The 18,640-nt window shown below is 35.6% G+C and overlaps 1 protein-coding gene across 6 annotated transcripts in view; it reads left to right on the forward strand.

Annotated features, from left to right (window-relative positions):
• The first annotated feature begins 7,576 nt into the window (after positions 1 to 7,576).
• LOC106105469 (disintegrin and metalloproteinase domain-containing protein 11) overlaps positions 7,577 to 18,640 on the forward strand; it is a 189,420-nt gene continuing 178,356 nt past the window's right edge. For all 6 annotated transcript variants that reach the window (XM_013285796.1, XM_013285803.1, XM_013285812.1 and 3 more), the window contains exon 1: positions 7,577 to 7,637. The gene's annotated coding sequence lies outside the window, so the exon portion shown is untranslated. The remainder of the gene's footprint in view (positions 7,638 to 18,640) is intronic.

Here is an 18,640-nt window from a genome sequence, read left to right on the forward strand (position 1 = left end):
CTTTGTTTGAAAGCTAGCGATTATCATACTGCGATGTTTAGATTCACTAAAAATCGAGAAATAAATAAACTTTTTAATAAAAAAAACAAAACCGCCTTCCAAACAAAATACACTAAAAACAAAATATTCTCAAAAAAACAGTACACTAAAAAGTAACGAAATAATTCCTTAAAAATAGTAAACCTACCTTATTGTAACTGTTATGTCTATATTGTACAATTATTATTACTTTGAAGTCGGTGTCAGTCAATGTAGATTCATTGTTTAATTGTTACTATACTTTCAATTGTCAATTGTTATGGTAAAAATGTGGAAACCCTTACGTAGACATATCACTGCATACCTTGGCTGACACCGACATCAAAGTAATAATAATTGTACAATATAGACATAACAGTTACAATAAGGTAGGTTTACTATTTTTAAGGAATTATTTCGTTACTTTTTAGTGTACTGTTTTTTTGAGAATATTTTGTTTTTAGTGTATTTTGTTTGGAAGTCGGTTTTGTTTTTTTTTGTGTTTTAGTTTTTACCCGACTGAAAAAGGGTATATACACTATTATAATAAAGCGTAAACACACCGTTCTTTGTTGCCTAAGATGTCAGCAATTACAGCTTATTGCTGTATTTTTGAATAATTCTTTTTTTTTTTAATAACAAGCGCTAAACTTACGTCACGCTTTAGGCTATTTATTTTCACGGCGTTAAACTTAGGGGTAAATAATTTGGATATAAACCCTAATGTGGTAACGAGACCATAAGTTGCTGCCAACATCAAGAAAGCAAGGTTGTCATCATGTTATGTTATTTTGAAATTTGCAATTAATAATTTGACATATGTCAACAATGAAATAAAATTTTCATAATTTCATGCGGATGAAGTCGCACGGGAACAGCTAGTTGTTTGTATTTATAAAGTTCCTTACATACGTTTTCATCGTCACCAGTATTTTCAAACTCCAAATCACAGTTAATTTCATCCTAAATAAATTTAAAGCACTTAAACTATGCAATAGTAATTTCAATCCAATTATCCTTTGTAAAATGAAAATTATCAATTTAACCACCTTAGCTCTAAAATAACTAGGACTTAAATTTCAACGGCAACGTGTAACTCGGTTTTAATTAAAATCCATAATTTGGTAGTCGCTGAGACAAATGAAGCGACCGATCTAACATCAAAGGGCCGCCGTCCTGTGTCAGACGATGCCTTTGATGTGTTAGCGGCCTCGAAACATAATAACGAACTGCTTACAAAATGAGCTCCTCTTTATTACAGCCTCGCCTCGCCTCGCCTCGCTGGCGCTGGAGCGTGACTTCGCGCGTGTTTTGTTACGCGCTCTCTATTTATTATTTTTGTCAGAAACCAGTTTATCTTGATTCTCTTTATCTTCGATTCGATTTCTTGTTGAAAGTAGAAGCCTGAAGAACAGTGTAAGTAGTAGATAAAAAAAGATAAAAATCAGAAGACTCTATGACAAATGGAAGGAATTATAATTCTTAAGGCTACAAACGATCGCAATGGCATTAACGCGACTTAACCCGCGTAAAATTAAAAAAATATAAAAAAGCCTATGTTACTCACAGATGAATTTCCTTTCTAATGGTGAAAGAATTTTTGAAATCGGCTCACTGGTTTTTACGTGAATCGAATACATACAAAATTCCAAAAATATGAACATACAAATCCTTCTTTATAATATAAGTATAGATATAGATAAATTTTATCCTCTTGATTCATTCGAGAAAAATATAGATGACTGTGAATGTGCTGACAAACATAGTAATTCAAATAACAGATAATAAAACACAACTGATATTCGTAGAGCGGGCGTTCTCCGCGGAGTTCCAACTCTAGACCATTAATAAACGTCAGCTAGGACATTAATTAGAAGGTTCAGGTGCCGGACCTCGACACACGGAACTCCTAAATAAATAATTCCCCTATCAATCGTACGCCGCAGTTCCTCCGGCTTTCCCATTCCGAGTTGAATCGCTCAGAAAATAATTCTATGTAATGCAAAAGTTTATCCCTTAACTGTTTGTTTGCAAACTTTAAGCCAAGTTTTAAAGCTAAATATTTGTTTAGAACTGTTTCGTTTGTTTAATAATGGTTAGAGTCGTTTGGAAATATTTGTCTATATGTTTAGAGTGAAACACATTACTATGTCATCGTAATGTGGAATCTTTTACACATAACGATTGCCAAATTGTAGTTATGTAGAAATGCAAATATACTGGACTTTAGACACATATAATCTATCTATACTATTATAATAAAACGTAAACGCACACTTCTTTGTTGCCTACAATGTCAGCAATTACAGCATATTTTTCAATAATTCTGTTTTTAATAAAAAGCTCTACACTTACGTCACGCTTTAGGCTATATATTTTCATGCCATTAAACTTAAGGAGTAAATATTTTGGATAAAAACCATAATGTGGGAAAGAGACCATAAGTTGTTGCCAACATCAAGAAAGCAAGATTGCTAAGGTTTGTCATGTCATGTCATTTTGACATTTGTTATTGATAATTTGACACATGTAAACGAAAAGATAAAATTTTCATAATTTCATGCGGATGAAGCCGCACGGGAACAGCTAGTACCATTATAAAGAGGAAAGATTTGTATTTTTCTATGTATTGTAATAACAAAAAAACTATTGGACCGATTTCATAAATTCTTTCACCATTAAAAAACTACGTTATGATTCAGTAACATAGGATATGCCAATTATTTTTTAATTTTACGCAGACGAAGTCGCGACCAAGAGCTAGCATTTAATGTAAGTGGTGGTGATACAAATCCTTTGTAATGGTCTACTACTGATATTTGAATTTAAATTGTATTCAAAAGATTCGTGTTTAAGTTTCACATACGTCCAGTTAAATGTAGTTGAAAATTCCTTTAAATAACAGTCGAACACACCAATGTTTCCACAGTACGAAATAAATGAAAGTTAGGTAAAACCGCATTCGAATTTCAAAATGTTTGCTTTGTGTTTAAAATGTAAGTATATTTGAGTTGAGCTAGAGGGCGCGGCGTGCGGCGTGCGCGGTGGGGGTTGCCTGCCCGCTAATGTTCCTCTTTAAATACTTTTATTACATACTAGCTGTTGCTCGCGATTTCGCCCGCGTGGATTTTAGATTTTTAAAATATGTCCTATGTTACTCACAGATCAATTACCTTTTTAACGGTGAAAGAATTTTTAAAATCAGCCTAGTAGTTTTTGAGTTATCTATAACAATAGTATTAGTAGTAGTCTATACTTGGACTATTGTTGGAACAAAAAAAGTCTTTTTATTTATTTATTTATTTATTAGTACGAGTATAGACTACTACGAGTGTAAATACGTCAAGCAAACCTTTTCTTTGGTTTAACAGTTTTCAGGCTACAAGTCAACGAAAAACAAACAAATCTAGTTATATTTTAGGAAACAGTAGATTTCATGACTAAATGAGATTCAGTTGTAAGTTACGGAGATGGGAAAAAGCGCATTTTAATTGAGATAAAAACGTGACGTCATCAACGTTACAGCCGGACTTGGAGCGAAGTTTCGCCAATTACTCTTTGTTATTAGCGAAACTTCGCTTTCTCAGTCTACAGCAAGACGATCACACTTAGCGATTAAAACGAAATTACTACGCTCAGATGATTTCATTGCTGATGAGAATGTCCAATGAATTTAATTTGCTCCGACTAACTTTTTTATTCCATTCACTTAGATATTTATCACTGTTCCGCTGGGATTATTAAGTGAACATCGTATTTATTGTAGAGAATTTACGATTAAGTCCTGATGGATTACAGTGTCCACTGGACAAGCGTGGTTGACAACGACCTAGTCACTAACTTACTTAAGCTTTCTTATCATGTGGTTGTGGTATTGCGAAATGCTAGCCGGACCTACGATGTTAAATCGGTCTGTACCATTTTTTAATTGTAATTTTTTTATATATTAAAAGCAACTCTTCCACGATTCATTCAAATATATTTAAAATGATTCATTTCAATCTCGTTCCGTAGAATATTTTCCATTCGTTTTCAATTAAAATGTGAAATGCGTTGATTTATTTTTAGTTCGATTAAAACAAGCTTTGAGCGCTTTCGTTTTAATTTTAATTTGGCTTTAAAGGATTAGTGCGATGTTTGCGATAATGTTAACGTTTAAATGAATTATCTAGAGTGTTATTTAAGTATTATTATCGTTTCTTTTATTTAGATTTTAACAGTGGTAGTGCCCGCTTCAACATCTTAGCACGAATGGGCCGGCACGCCCGGTGTAATATCACGACCACACAGAAGACAGGCGTGAAATGGAAACAATTCCGTGTTTCGTCTGATGAGTGTGGTGCCGGAGGCCTAATTTAAGTCCCTTTCTCTTTACCACCCTTTTCTTATAAAGAGAGGTTGAGAAGAGGAAGTGGATCTGACAGTGGAGGAGATGCATAGGAAGGGGAAATATCCTCTTTATGTGCGTCTCCTCCTCCGTCAGATAAGGGTAGGATCATCATCTGCAATTGCGGATGTCTATGGGCAGCGGTCGCTTCGCCGTTTTGGCGATTTGGTCGCTTGCTCTTTTGCCATCTTATGTTATAAAAAAAGGTTATAATTTGCATATTATAAATTAAGAGAATTTCTTACGTCTTTAATTATATTGTGCTTATAGACAAATTATTTTTTTACAAACTATTCAAGAGTAAGGACATCTCGAGAGTTATTTTTCTTCTATATTTTTTTCTCCTTTACAGTGTTTTTTAAAGAATTACTACATTCTAGAAATGTCTGTACATTATCTGATGTTCGTGTATTTACTAATATAACCATCTTAGTTACTTTTGTACAAAAAATACTGGGAAAAAATCCTCGAAGAGCATTGTACGCGTTTACAATAACACGCAGACTGTTTACAAAAGAGCCCAGAGCTCGCTGTTCGTTCGCTTTCATATTTAAATAAAATCACTAAGCTGATATTGTGAAGACCAATAAGAAAACTGTGAATAAAATATTGTTATTGTAAGAGAATTGGGGAAGCTCGTGATGAAAGTAGACTTGAAAAGTACGAGTAGATATTCGGACTGTTGTACATAGTAACGTTTTGTATTTACAAATACTTTTTGTACTGTTAAATATCGAGTACAATTGTATGTTTAAGTTTTTTTAAACAAATAAAGCGCATCGCCTAATATCAATTGATTCGACAGTCATCCACAAAACTATAGGAACTGAAAATGCGCTGCCGGTCTTCATAGATGCTGTACCAATTCTTCTTACGTGAAGAAGAAAGATGAGGATAAAGTTTCCACAATATATGAAACTAGCTGTTCCCGTGCAGCTTCATTCGCATGGAATTTTAAAAACTTTATTCTCTTCTTAGGATTCACAATTTCTAATGTCAAAATTACCGTTACCATAATAACCTTGCGTCCTTAATGTTGGCAGGTTATAGTTTATGGTCTCTTTTCCACATTACAGTTTTTTTCCAATTTATTTACCTACTAAGTTTAATAGTGTGAATATACATCGCCTAAGGCGTGTCGTAAATATAGGAATCTTATGCCACGAAGTATGTTTTCGCTTTATTGTATTAGTATATGTATAGAAAAATGCATTATCAGCGTAAATTCTTCAATTAGAATAAGAAAGCTTCTTCTGGTGTTAAAGATTGTTTATAATTCTTTCCTTATTCGTTGCTCATTTAACTTTTCCATTTAAACGTAACGGCCGCACATTCGAGTATTTTTACGACCTCTGTTTCGATTTCCTTCCAGAAACTTGTATAATTATCCCGCCGAACGAGGAGTCAACGAACAAACGATAAAAAGGCCAGATAATCAGCATTATTAGGAAACTTCCGACTTCTGTAATAGCAGATATCCTCTCACGTTTACAACGAATCCAATTAAATTAGTAAAAAACGTAAAGAAAAATGTACATTCATACTTTTTAATTAACGCGAAATATAATGATGTATAGAAAGTTTCCTGAGATACTTTACCATTTTCAAATTACATCGATCTAAAAAAGGTTGTTGGAATACTAGGATTTACATTTCTACGTTGTTTTGTGCATACCGTTTTGTGCATTTTTATTTTTACAGTGGTAGTGCCCGCTTTAACATCTTCGCACGAATGGGCCGCCTCGCCCGGTGTAATACCACGATCACACAGAAAACAGGCGTGAAGTGGAAGCCATTCCGCGTTTCGTCTGATGAGTGTGGTGCCGGAGACCTAATTGTTAGTCCCTCCCCCTTTCTACCTTTTTTTAAAAGGGAAGGATGGGAAGGAAAAGTGGATTTGACGGTGGAGGAGACGCATCGGAAGGGGAAATGTCCTCTTTATGTGCGTCTTCTCCGTCAATTAAAGGTAGGCAACGCATCTGCATTGTTTATGGGCAGCGGTCACTTTCCATTTCAGTGAATTCAGGTAGCCGCTTGCTCGTTTGCCGCCTTATATTATAAAAAGGTAGTTATTTGGGAATGGTAATATCTGGGGCAGCGGTAATTTCGCTGTACTGCTGAATTTGGGTAGCCTCTTGCACGTTAGTCTACAAAAGTACTTGAACTTTTATCAGCTATAGAGAATTCAAGATGGTGAGAAACTCAATGAATCAGAGATATTAAAATACATATTGTACGTAACACTCTTTTATATTGATTTTCTAAATATTCTCATATAGACAAGTGCGACGAACGAATTGCTTACACCTGAATGGGTGTAGGGGGATGTTTAATCGAGTGGGCGCTTCGAATTTCATCTTTTACGATAGACAATTATATCAAGTTTTACTGAAGAGCGGAGCGAGTTGGCAAACGAAAAAAAGGACATGCTGTTTGAAGAAGTGATTTTATCTAGATCTACGAGTATTTCTGAATATTTTATGCTACGTTTTCTCTTATATTCTCCATTTGAATTGCGCTTTTCATTTTAATGTATGCGTTTTCTGCTTTATACAATTCTTATATCAAAATAATATTAAAACACTTTTATTATGAAAGTTAAAATCTTTAAACTATTACTCTTAAATATATTTCAACATATATTAAGACGATAGTAAAGAAAATTAACTAAAGCTGACGTTTCCCGACGTTGTCTGGATTCAATTTCATTTGCATCGCCCGCCCGTCTTGGCCAACACTGCTCGAAGGACCAACTCCCGGCACCCACCTCGTGTTTGTGTTAGCGATGTGATTTGCGCCGCTGACTGTACAAACTCAGCACTGTTTAAATCTACACGGAGCGTAAAACAAATATTGAGGTAGAATTATTACAGCGAGCTAAGAACTTGATCCACTCTATCAGGAAGTTAATCATACTGGATCTGTCACTTTAGCAGTTTAGCAATGTTGTAACTAGTGTATCTTGTATAATGTATGATGAATTTTCATTTAATTTATTTTTATTGATGATCTTAATGTGTGTTGTTGGCAGGTGAGGGCGAGCGCGGGGGCGAGCGCGGGGGCGGCCGCGGGGGCGGGTGGCGCGGCGCGGGCGGGGTCGGGGGCGCGGGGGGCGTGGCGGCGGGGGCGGGGGCGCGTGCGGCGGGGGTGCGCGGCATGCGGCGGCGCCCGCTGCTGCCGCTGCTGCTGCTGGCGCTGCTTCGCGCGCACGGCCTGCTCGCCGCGTCCGGAGGTATGTAACTTTTGCCAACTGTTTAGGACACCATGGATAAACTCAAGCGCCACACTAACGTGGTGCGCAGTACGAGTGTCATTTGTGACGCGCTAGCCCTATATTAGGCGCCACAGTTTAACACTGTCCAATGGTGGACGTCAGATTTATTTTTAGCAGGTTTAACGATTATATCTGATTTAGATATCAAACGTGATCTCTGGTTCAAACTAGTATAATTTATTTTACGTTATGCATTATGAATTTGCATATGTATTCGAGGAATAATGAGGTTATCTCTCAGTCCCTACCGCGTCGGTTTTAGTAATACTGTATTGTGGTAGCATTTCACTAAATACTACATTATTTAGACGTCTATTTTTCAAACCGAAATTTAGAAAATACTCGATGTCCTTCTTTTAGCGCAATCTATCTTTGGTAATTAACATATACAAATCTTAAATTAAACGGTAAGAAAATATAGTTTGAATGGATTAATAATGGACATTAGTCGTTTCAGTTCAACGAAAATTGTCCCATCAATCAATCAAATTCTAACACCATTTTCTTTCACAATGTCACAGTCTAAAATATAACAAATGCGTCCATTCGTAAATTGCTGTCGTACCGAACAATAATCCATTATGTTATCATTGATCTGTGGCCGTCAGACTGCGACGTTAACATTGACTTGGATCGGTTGAGTCATGCCTTGACATGGCACCCGTCATACTAACATGGACAATGGACGGAGATCAATTATAGATTAAACGTAGACTACAGTGAAGTAAGGAGTTACGTTGTAATCACAATGATTACTGACTAGCTTTACCACTTGTCTCCGTCCGCTTCGTATGAAAAAAACAAAAGTAAGTAGCCTATGTGTTCATCCAGACTATGCTCAACATCTACGTTAAATTCTATCTAGATCCGTTCAATCGTTTAGACTAGAAACTCCAAAAAACATCTATCCGTTTAAACCTTCGCATTTACAATATTAGAATGACTAGAATCAGCTAATTTTAGGTAACAGAAATGAGGAACGATAGATCTATATGGCGGTTAAAAACTGGCATGTCCAAATAGAGCTGGATAAGGCAGATGATCGTTACGATGACATACTAATTATTCTTAATCCACCCTTGTTGGTTATGGGCGTAAGTTTATTGTCTGATTTGAAACATACAGCGCTGTATTAATCTGAAGCGCTTACATCGCTGGAATGTTTCAATCAAACAAATAGGCGGTTCTGGTGAAGTATGGTGAAATGTAGCGCTTCAGCGCTCGCCGTGTACAAATGCGCTGCGGACGCGTCTGGCCGTGATAAATGAATAGAGCGGCTCTGTCGGCGCTAAGCCGGGCCGCGGGACTGCTATTGATGAATGCTTTCATCGCGGACTGTTTTACGTATGATATTATTGTTGATAATGACAAATCATTAAACAACCTAGAAATTAATAATAATCAATTAACTTTATTAAATTAGTGATTAAGCCACGAGATCGAAATAAAACAAACAGAAGAGATATCTTTGTTAAATCACAAAGATGTTACATTTCTTTTAGCAATGCCCACGCTATGAAATTATCTCGTCAAGTAAATGTGTATTTCGCTGTGAAGTATATTGTCACAGCGATATTGTATGTAAATCTGATAAGTACATGAATGAATAATACATGTTTTAGAATAAATTTGAATAGAATTTAGCAGCTTTAGCTATTTTCTTTATGTTAAATCTCCAGGTCGAAGCACGAATGTTCCAGGATCCTAATTAAAAGATAATGAGGAAATTTTACGGTAATTCTATGTAAATTGGCGACGAAAAAAATGGTCCTTGACAGGACGGAGAGGTACTTGCATGAAAAATCCTCTTTTAAATTGAAGTAAAAAGTTGATTTTGTTGGACTCGAGCACCCTCTGTTTTGATGGTTGAGCGTTTCCAAATTAAAGATTCACTTTGAGTCCACATTAGGAATTTATATTAGCTTTCACATTTATTATTCTATTTCTCTTTTGAAAGGGAAAGGGGACAAACAATTAGGACACTTATCAGACAAAACGCGGGATAGGTTCCACTTCACTTGTGTCTTCTGTGTGGTGATATAAGGGCGGGGCAGCACATTCTGGCAACAGATGTTGTTGGCGACTATCAAATTGTCAAATCTGTCTGCCATTGTTATCAACAGCCCACCACCATCGCCCCATCGACCGGTCATATGGGCCGAATCGCGGGAAGAGAGCGCAGTTTGGCCAGTTTCGGCTTCGCACGCTACTTTGTAATATTGACGCATGACAATATTTTTAACACTTAGAATGTGGTGCTTTAGTTATTCTCTAAATACGCTAGTTGTGATCACTTAGTAAAATTAGGTTCTTTATTGATGGCCTTAGTCTTAAGGACAGTCCCTTAATCATAGTAAATGCCTTTAAGAGTTTGAAATAATTATTGGGTAATTTTTAAAAATACAATTTCAGAATTAATTTGAATATAAATAGAATTATTAAATGAGATCAAAAAGTCAAAATTCCAAATATTAAACTCCGCTAATTGGATTTCGATTTCATTACAGAAATTAGCTGAAACTCGCAAGTACACCTGGGTACATCGTTAATTGGGTACAATTTTTAATAACATACGAATATTCGGCATTACACAAATGTTGGAATGTTAATCCAAGGAAAGGATCTCATTAAAATTTCACCCTGGAAAAGTTAAATGGCCTTTTAATTCAAATATCGTTCATTTTAATTTTTCCTTCATAATAACCTTTCAACTTCATTATTCATTGTGAGTTAATTAATAAAGGATTCAATTTTATACTTAAAAAGCAATGTTGCACTTTTTACACTAGGATGGAAACGAAGGCGCTCTCAGAACGTTTTTAACATTTCAATTATAACTGGCGATTCGCTGCTCTTAAGAATATCAGAAAATGTTGCAAACTCCTGTATCAGTTACAGTTGTACACAGTAGTCACGGTAATGTCAGAGATTGTCAAACTTTTTCATCTAGGTGCAATTACCTGATTGGAGCCATCTGCCATCAAAGAGTCCATCAGATAATTGCCCGTGTACTGATGCTTTACAAAGCGGATTGCGCTTTTCAACGAATGCTTTTGTAATGGTTAACAGCAGCCTTTACGTAGTGCAATGAAATATTGAGAACTAGGTTTCGCCTGCGACACCATCCTCGTGGAATTGAAAGGAAGAAACAAAATGTCAAATTTCATCGAGATCCGTACATCAGTTTAGTCGCCAAAAAATTCATTCGGCAACATCCATCCATCTAAGCTTTCGTATTTAGTAGGATTTATTACATTTATTGATTCATTGGAGCTGATGCTGCAGTGATGTAAATTACTTTATCGACTTATTTACTATAAAATGTGTTCTCTACAATCCGGACAATGTGAAAGGACTCTAAGATTTCTCTGAATGTAACTGAAGTGAAATTACTGAAATTAAAAATGGTACAATATATTAATTTGAGCCACCATTTGTAAGCTTTATTGAAATTGCATTCTATAATACAAATAATACTATCAATTACCACAAATATTTGCAAGCTAATACCTGTTAGGATCTGAATAAAAGAAATATTCACCATTTCACCTTTAAATTCCAAATAGTTTTTTTTCTGAACGATAAAGGAAGCCGGGACCATTAGCATGCCTAATTTTGTAGTCGTATCTACAAGGTTTACGGAGCACAAGCCTTATCCGGACATTATCGCACCTCCCTCGATATTCTATCGCCGATTTACATAATTTTTCTCCTCACAACTTCACTTATTTCGCTAAACCCGAATCGAATGATTGTTTGCTCTTATATATTGAATGGTTGTATTAGCACTCGATTTAAATATCTGAAAATCTTTTAAATGTACTGAGATTTTTTAGATTTAAAGCATGATATCGAGTTAACATTGTATTGTGTTTAACGCTATTGCAATATTCCTAATTAAAGTTTTCGTTTACACTTTGTGTGTACAAATCATTATTTTAAAATAAGCAATAATTTATTAATGGTCTCTGCGGTAGGTCAGCACAGTATGTAATGCTTTTCCATACATCTCTATTAGCCGTCATATCTCAGTTCACTATCTTCTTAAGCATATCCTCTTTTATAGAGTCCATACTTTCTTTGGTCTTCTTTTCCTTTAGTAGGCATTTTTAGTATAAAAGTATAAATTAAAAACCCATATCTATTTCGAATGAAACCTAAAATTCGTTTAAATTTTAAAGCCATTGTTTCGACCTTCATTGTTCTCTTAGGGTTGACAATTTCGCTCATTATCCCTCTTAAATTATATAATTCACCCTAACAATTGTAATGACCTAATACACCCCTATTGTCCGAACTCGAGTTGTCAAAGTTTTAAATAATTGGTCCTGGAGTTTTGTAAAGTTTGATATGTACAACATTTGAGAAATTAAATGAAGCTCGGAGTGATTTTTACTTTGATTAGGGTCTGTCACTAAGTCCAAGTTACCTTGTTGAAGTACCAGAACAGTAACACCTTGGGGTACTGACTGGATCATAAGGTTTCAGGCTTGCATCCACTGCTCGTATCCACGAAAAAAATCTCATACCATTAATCGCTAATTAATTGGTGTGGTTTAAATAATTATCTAGTGGTTATTTACTACTATGCTCACTCTAACCATCCTTTCCTTATACGTGCATAGAAAAAAGTTGTCTCAAGAAGATGGTAAAATATTAGGACTCTAGCACACATACTCATTGGAAGTAACGCGGAATTGCTTAGTGTTGCCTGTTTTCTATGAAGTCGTAGTATGGAACCTAGCGAGCTGGTCTATTCATGCAATGTTATGGCGGGTTCTGCAACTCTGTTTTGGTATGATGAAGAATTTCATAATTCGTTTTTTTCCTTATTACTGTTACTTTCTGATTGTTTTATTTGTTAGTGGAAACAGTTATGTGTTTTACTATCGGAATTTAATTATAATGATCATAAATATTTCTATGAATACATAATTATGCCTCACTGATGAAGGTCGACTTCATGCTATTTCGGATTCATCGTAACCGCATGTAGCCAAATTGACTTTATCAATTTTAACAATAATTCAATTTGAATTCGTCGAATATATCATAAGCGTAGTCAGTCAGGGTATATGGTTTTTCTATTGATTCATTCTTCAAATTTAGATATTCATTTTAGTTTTGTTACCAATGTACGACACACTTTGACATGGAGGTTCGTTGCCAAAATGTTTTTGTCCTTTTTATGCATGTTTCCCGTCCGCGTCAATTCCTTTGATAACGACGTGTTCGGTGCTCGTAGCTCGCATCGTGACATATCTTTGTGGCTGATGAATGTTTGTATTTATTTTTATTTGAGATTTTCATACTCCGTTCCTTTATTTAAAATGTTCCAGAATTACTTAGAGAACAAACTTCAGAAATGATAAGCAATACCTTACACTAATTAAGAAAATGTCCATTATTGCTAAAGCTCATTTTCCTCGACAGTATAAGGTGAGATTAATGTAAAAATAACCTTCAGATCCAAACAAATTATTTAAGCTTTCCGTAGCTGTAAGTCGTATGCAATTAACAATCAATAAAATGTGTTTATCGACCTCTGGAGCGTGGAGCGACGTCCGTTCTTAACGGCGACCGCATTACGTCTGCTCGTTATTCTGAATCGTGTATTACCCTTTATAGCCACCGCTTCACAATAATGTTGTGGAAATAAACTCCTCCAAGCAACTAGTGTCGTTAAAGACCATTTTTTAAACCCACTGCTATCGCCAGCTCACACAGATGTTTATGTCGTTTACCGAAATTATTCAAGCAATTTTCGTCATTATGGTCTCTATTGCATTTAGGAGTTTGTGGGTTATTAGGTGATGTCATAAATCATATTCATATTTTCTTTATGAGGTTTAATATAATCTACTGTTGTGTTTTTTTTATATTAAATTCTTTTTTATTGTAATAATGTCTTGTAATGTACATCTAGAAAGCTTTTTAAAATCTACTTCGTCACTTTGCCAATATCAGAACAATGATTGCCGTACTGTCGCCGTATCAATCAGGGAAATTTTACCATTAAAAATAATGCACTGAAGAAAAAAACTGGGACAAACAATAACGAGTAGAATATCCTCTCAAGATTGACAATAGCAACTGTATTTTAGCAGACGTACCGACCGATTAGTTAGAGCCGTCGTTCTCTTTGATTTTCGCTAACGTCACTAAGACGGGCGGTGCCAAGATACATTGGCGGTGTTTCTTACCGTAGACAATGGGCACAAACGTTAATAACTTTCTTTGTTTCCACTGCCTCGCTGAGCGGGGCGAGGAGTGGGGGGTAGTCGAACGGACATTAAAAAGAATTCGCTTGATTGACTGAGCCTTTTCGGCTTTCTTTTAGTTCGTAAATTGAACAATATCTGTAAATGATACTGTTTGTGTGTTCCTCCATTTCACAACCCTTAAGATATTGTTTGTTACATTATTACCAAAGGTAATTAAATGTAACTCTAATTTATTATACTTGACCGGCTGCCAAAAAAGGGTGGGTTTGTATGGACAGTTCTGTGTGTGAAGTACTTGATTTGGTATAATGCTGTCCCTTCACGTTTGTACACACACAATCAAACTCCGAAATCCCTAAGATTCTTAGAAAATTTATTCCAAACTTTTAGAGAAAAACTTACCTCAGGTAGCTTGTAATATTTACTGACAGAATTATAAAACACTTTCTACTCGACAAACTCAAATTACCATTAAAATTATACAAAAGCCTGAGGTTTTCCGAAAACAGGCCACTTAGCACAATTTATGTTACAACTTTTACAAGGACTACTCAAAAAGGTTGAAGCGTGTAAAAATTTATGAGCAATCTTAAGAGTTTGAGCGGTGAACTAAAACAAGCCGGAGTTATGGAGCTCGCAACGGAAGGTTAAGATAGAGTGTTATTTCACTACAGAGTATAAATCACATACCGTCGGCGTTAGCAGACGAAACTAGATATTGCTATCTCCTTCATTATTCTAGAAAAAGACTGAGATAACGATATAAGAATCTTAACAGATTGAGATGTAAAGATTGTGTGTTCTTAAAAAGCTACAATCGGCTCTAGTTTTTCTTGTCAGATATCTCAATAACAATTAAATATAATTAGGGCCGAATATTGGAACGACATTAAAACGTATAGCGTCAAAAAACTATATTTGAAGCATTTAGATTGAACTCAAATTTCGAATTAGAAAGAAGCGAGGCGTTTAAGATTAGTTAGTCACAAAACTACATGAAATAGACAATGATTTAAAATGAAGTATTGTATCTCAATTTAATATCGAGTGATTTGATTATCCCGTCCGTTTGCGCCGGCACCGCTCCGCACCGCGCTACAGCCGTTCGAGTTACGGAGAATTCATTTCGCACTAAGCTTCATATTGAAGTCGAGGTTTTGTGTTGATTCGTTGTGAAGGTGGAGGATTTTTTTTTTCATCTGTTTGCATATGCCGCTTTATTATTTGCCCTTTCTGAGCTTTTGTGCTGGCGCTGTACAAATCTCTGCGAAATGCAACAAGGAATTCATTCTAAAAATTTTTTGAAATTCCAACTCGACGAAATATTGTTATTCTGTTGAAATGGAAGATGAAACATAAATGTTGAAGTGTTTCTTTGTTTGGATGTGTTCAATTGAAATGTAAAATAGACTTTAAAAGAAAATCAGAATATATTCTTTCTGCTTCATCATCTTCATCCCCATGAGGGGCACATTAGGATTTACTTTAAAATAAAGGAAACTATCTAAAGATATTTAAAAACGGTCTGGGAAGTAAAGAACAAATAAAGTTCTTTGTAATTGGTGTTTAAAAATACTTCTTTCCTAACAAAGTAAATGAAAATAGAATTCGCAATTCACGACTCTAATCCACTCCATTGGGTGACTAAAAACGGTTTGGCATCGGAAAGTCATTTATGTTTTAATTAAGAGGGCGTAAGAAGAATGGGGCTGTTAGGAATATTAGAAAACAGTATTACTCGCGGCCGAGATCTTATTTATGTTTACAATGGCAACGAAAACAAGAGAACTCGATTTTGGAAACTTTTTGGTGTAAGAATAAAGTTTGTTAACAATGCAAATTGGATACCTTAAGTTGAATAGACCTTATGGTGGCTAATACATGCGAAAGATCTGCAATTAAATTTATTGACAGACAAACAAGTACTGATACGTCATGATTATTTTGTTTAAAAATACTGCACTATTTTCTGTGTACTGATGGTTGGGTAGTTTGAAGAATTATATCTTAGCTAAGCTTTCATTGTCTTTAATGTGCAATAAAGTCCAGCGTTCCATAATCCTCGTCCACCAACATTTATAAAACGTATAACGTACAAAAATCTCATACAAGAAATAGTAACTCAAAACGTAAACGTCGAGTGATAACGGTCTTTAGAAAACTTTTATTTTTACGAGCGTATCTTTTAAGCCGTATATCAAACATAAACACGGAAATATAATAACAATAAAACTAAAAGGCAACTGCGGATCTTCAATGCGTATGAAAGCTTTCAGCGATATTTCGAGCATTCAAGGTTTAAGCTAGCGGCTGCCGTAAAGAATAAAAACTTCAAGCGAACCTAGGTCTTAAGATAAATCCTATGAAGCCGGCCGTGTGGGTTTCCTCTAAGTTTTCAGCATAGCAAATGAGTTGCCGGCTTGAGTGGCTTGCGTCTTGCACAAGTGTTTTGCTTCGTTTTTTAAACGTCGCGGTTATGTTTTCTAGAAATGAGATCTTACCTAAACTTGCTGTCTGCTTCTTAAGGGTTTACTACTCTTTGATATACTACCACATATGAGTTTAGAGTGTTTTCTGTAAATTTAAATGGAAGAGAGTTATGTCATCTCGGAAAAATTTTGCATTTTTTAAGTTTTCAAATTATTATTCCAAACACTATGATTATCCTAAATATATCTTTCATTTTATGAATGCAGGGCAATATTCAGTTGTGTAAATGTTCATTAGACTTAAAAATGTTTTTATAACATTTTTCAAAGCCTTCCTTCTATTGTCCCTTAACTGAAGGCTTTTAAAAGACGCAGGCCGCGGAGGAATTTACCTGAGAAATCAAGAGGCCTCTTCTCAGTCTACATCGACCTCTTATAAAGATAACCCCTTTCTATCAAGTGTACTACACATTGTAGGGCCACTTTTCATATCCTCCTACATTATATTGATTATATACGTGTTATTAAATAATTGATTTTTACAATACTTAGGTAATCAATTGATGGTAAATCTTAGTAAATAAAACATTTTCTTATTTCCTCAAAGTTTTTTTTTCTCGTTTTTGATTGGTGTTGAATACCGTTTTTATGGGCGCGGCCAGCCAATGCTGTCAATGATGTCTAGGGGAGTCTCTTTATCTTCGAACAGACTAGAATATTGTTAAAAGATGACCAATAGAAGGTATTTCATGGGAATGGTTCAATTACGCTCAGTGAAATTATCCGTCAACGCGTTCTGACGTCGAATTGAGCTATTTTTCCACCGACACGTAATTAGGGTCGGCAGAATTCAATTACGTGTATTGCACCGTGAATTATGCACCACGGTCACCACTCGCAATTACACAAACAATTACTGTACCGGCTCGCGATATTACCGTATTGGCATTATCCGGTCCGCCCGGGTAATAAACGGATAACTCGGTAATAACCGGATAACTCGACAATATTCGGAACGTTGCGGCAAAGCGATTTGCGAAATCACCGATAATTACTGGTCGGTTTCAATTATATTCGGACCCCCGGTTTACTTCCGTATTTTATAAGACTACTGCAAGTTCGTACTGTTTAGGGATCTAGATAATTTGGTTAACCCGATCGCTAGGACTGGTTTAAGTGACATTATCTTATCGGTGACAATTTCATCTGAACCGGGCAGAGTTTGTGAAATATTGTATAGCTGATTCTGATTTTCGTTATAGCAGTAAGAATATAAGTAAACCGACATTAATTGGCTATTGCTGTCCTTGTCTTCGTTTAGTGTAGATAGATAGGGTTAGACTATAGGATCAAAACGATTCAATCCATTCGTAAGCTTAGAACAGGCGTACATCTTTGGCTAAACTATCGCACAATGTTATGCGATTGTCGATTGTTTCGTAGCCCATTCAACTGATTAGTTGCACAACTAAAAATCGTGTAGTCGCACCTACATATGAATTTAACCGCGACTAAACGGTTGTGCGATAATTTAGTTTTAACTGTGCGCACGCTCTCATCGGTATTTAATATTACTGCAACGTCTGCAATGAGTACCGAAATCTCTAATTGATATTTAATGACAGCCGCATTGACGCTGCGATTACTGGATATATTTTTATGTTGGAAATTACACAAGTTTATGATATAACTCATGAACTTTGACGGCATTCATCCGTCCAACTTGTGTGTGGGAACTGCGCGGCCGAGTGGATGACTCAGCTGAACAAGTTTCTGAATTAATACCGATAATGTTCAAAGCGAGGCTAGTTTTAGCTTAATCGCTAATGAATGTGCACTCTCGAAAATTGTTTTAATTGCTACGGTTTTTTATCCAATCATACAGATTTGTTTACACATTTTTATATATTATTATTAGTAGAGTTTAATGGTTTTTTAAATAACCTCTTAATCTAAATTGCAAACACTAAATTAGTGCTAACTAATGCTCTCTTAGGAACGTATTATTGTGAATGTATCATACATTATTTGTAAATACTAATATTATAAATGCGAAAGTGTAGATGGATGGATTGTTGATTTATAGCCTAAAAAGCTGAAGGGATTTCGATGAAATGTGGTATAGATGTAGAGGATAGTCTGGAAGAACATATAAGCTACCCACCTTTTTGTTTCAAAATTCCACGCAGACGGAGTCGCGGGAGAAAGCTAGTAGGATAATGTATTCAAATACAGCAGGGAAAGCCGCAAGTTATAGTAAGTTGGAACATAACAATGACAGTATTCGTGAAAACTCAAGTCAGAACTC

The sequence above is a fragment of the Papilio polytes genome, unplaced genomic scaffold (genome assembly GCF_000836215.1).
Source record: "Papilio polytes unplaced genomic scaffold, Ppol_1.0 DF824270.1, whole genome shotgun sequence".
NCBI lineage: Eukaryota > Metazoa > Arthropoda > Insecta > Lepidoptera > Papilionidae > Papilio > Papilio polytes.